The sequence below is a fragment of the Cervus elaphus genome, chromosome 14 (genome assembly GCF_910594005.1).
Source record: "Cervus elaphus chromosome 14, mCerEla1.1, whole genome shotgun sequence".
In the NCBI taxonomy this organism is placed as follows: domain Eukaryota; kingdom Metazoa; phylum Chordata; class Mammalia; order Artiodactyla; family Cervidae; genus Cervus; species Cervus elaphus.
This window is the reverse complement of record NC_057828.1, coordinates 4650516-4653202: the sequence shown is the minus strand read 5'-3', so window position 1 is coordinate 4653202 and position 2687 is coordinate 4650516. Positions and strand designations below refer to the sequence as shown.

Below are 2687 nucleotides of genomic sequence, written 5' to 3'. Positions count from 1 at the left end.
TCTTGACATCTAATGTGCAGAGGCCAGTTGCTGTCAAACACCCTCTAATGTGCAGGACAACCTTCTACAATAAAGTCTTCTCTGGCTCAAGATGTCAATAGTGCTAACATTGAGAAACCCTGATAGAGCAGAATCGTGCCTACAAGGCTTCTATTTTGGATCTGAAAAAACATATGTAATATGTATAAGCTTAAGGAAAATTAAAATATCCAAAAATAGCAAAGGAATATATTATCAAGCAGATTTGAAGAGCCAAATAAAATTTTTCTAAATGAATTAAGTAAAACAATTGAACTAAAAAATTCAATGGAACAAACATTTTGAAAAATAGCCTGGAATTATCTAGTAAAATTAAAGATATACATAATCTGTGACCCAACAATTCCACTCCTAGTACGTAGCCTTGAGAAATTCATGCACATGTGTTTCAATATACATATACAATAATGTTCATAGCAGCATTGTTGAAAACAGTGCCTCCATAAAAAGGGGAAAAAACTAATCCAGATATCTATCAAAAGCAGAATAAAAAGTGTAATATTTTCATGAACTGTACTGCCTCAAAACATGGAAAATAAGTGAACCACAGGTACAAACATGGATTAATTTTCAAATATTATGTTGAATAAAAGATGTAAGACCCCAAATACAGAGCATTACATTAAAACAGACAAACAAAAATGGATATAGCTGGTAAAACTATAAAGAAAAGCAAGGAAATTATTGGACTAAAGTCAGAGTGATGATTTTCTCTGGTGGGGGAAGTGGTGGTTGAGGATCAGAAACAGAGACACAAATTCTGGACTTCGGTAAAGTTCCATTTCTAGAGTGATTACTTAGTATTTGTTTCATAATTAATTGTTAAGCTGTGAAAGTGAAAGTGTTAGTCCCTCAGTCGTGTCCAACTCTTTGTGGCCCCATGAACTGTAGCCCTTCAGGTTCCTCTGTCTATGGAATTCTCCAGGAAAGAACACCTGGAGCAGGTTGTCATTTCCTTCTCCATTTATATTTTTGCACCTTTCTGAATTGTGTTACATTTTCTCAATTAAAAAAAACTTTTGAAAGAGACACTTGAAAAATGAAATGGTTAAACATCAGCTTAGGAAAAGCTGAAGTGAGATTTACAATATTGGAAGACAGATCTAAAGAAACTCTTCAGAACACAGTTCAGAGAGACAAAGAGATAAAAAGTGGGAGAGAAAGATTGAACTGGAATTCTAAAGACTGAGACAAAGAGGGGCAGTATTTGAAGAGCTAAAGGCTTAAAATTTCTCAGAACTGAAGAACAAATAACTGACAAAATTGGGAAGCCCAGCTAATCACAAGCAGTTTAAATAAAAAGTACATACACTTATAACATATATTGATAATTTCATAATGTATAAATTTTTAAAAAATGGGTCCACATAGCTCTTGGTACTTGGCCCAGCTTCTGTCAAAATGTCTCCTGTTCATGAATTTCTGTGCAAGCGCAGCGTGAAGGGTAATCACACTACACTTTTAAGTACAGACAGGTCAGTCAAAGCATAGAACAACTCTGACGCTGAGTAAAATGCTTTGAACATTGAAACAGCCATCAAGAGCAAAGGTATGGATGAGGTTACCATCATCCATATTTTGACCAAAAGCAGCAATGAAAAGAGACAGGATATTGCCTACCAGAGAAGGACAAAAAAGAAACTTGCATCAGCACTGCCATCAGCTTTGTCCAGCCACCTAAAGATGGTGATTTGAAAACTGTTGAAAACACTTGCTCAGTATTATGCTTCTGATTTGAAAGGGGCTGGGGTGCAATGAGGACTCCCTGAGATTATTTGCTCAAGGACCAACCAGAAGCTACAGAAAATTAACAGAGTCTACAAGGAAATGTACAAAATTGATCTGGAGAAGGACATTGTTTCTGAAACATCTGGTGACTTCTGCAAGTAGTCAGTTGCCCCTGTAAAGGGTAGAAGAGGAGAGGATGGCTCTGTCATTATGTACTAACTGATGAAGATACCTTCAGTCTCTATTGTACTAAAGAGAAGAGGAGAGAACTGATGCTCTTAATGGATAAACATCATTACCAAGCGGAGTGTGTGTCACCTCCAGAAAGTACTTGAAAGGTACGAGAGTTATGTCCCTTAGAGATTTATAAACTTATTAGGGAGCATAAAGAAAGAGGTCAAAGGAGACTGGGAAGATGTTTTCCTAAACCTGGCCCAGAGTATTCATAATAAATTACTGTATTTTGCAGTATATGACTCCCTGAAGAGCAAGCCCTCATTATAAGGGCTTGATTAGAATCATGGTCTCCCACAATTACAAGCTGCCGTACTACTACATCCAGCAAGACACCAAGAGTGACTACCAGAAAGTGCTCTATACCTGTGTATCTCATGACTTAAGCATGAGATAGCATGAGCATCCAGAAGTGGTGTTCCTATGCTTCCAGCTAACAGTCCTAGAAAATTAGCTTGCCACAAACAGCCCCTTGTGCCCAATCCCTGTGAGGATGATGTTAGTATTGCTCCCCGAGGCCCCAACCTTATTTTAGTTACCCAAGCATTTCCTACCTTTCCTGTCTAGTCTTCCCTTTTATCCAAAAACAAACAAACAAAAAAAAAAACAAAAAAAACAAAGAACATTCCAAGGAGTTGGAAGTGCAATCTCTGATGTGAAACACTTTGCCTCTTGTGTACTATGTC

At 37.2% G+C, this 2687-nt stretch overlaps 1 pseudogene; it reads left to right on the top strand.

Annotated features, from left to right (window-relative positions):
- The first annotated feature begins 1428 nt into the window (after positions 1 to 1428).
- LOC122708033 lies at positions 1429 to 2398 on the top strand (annotated as a pseudogene).
- The last annotated feature ends 289 nt before the right edge of the window (positions 2399 to 2687 follow it).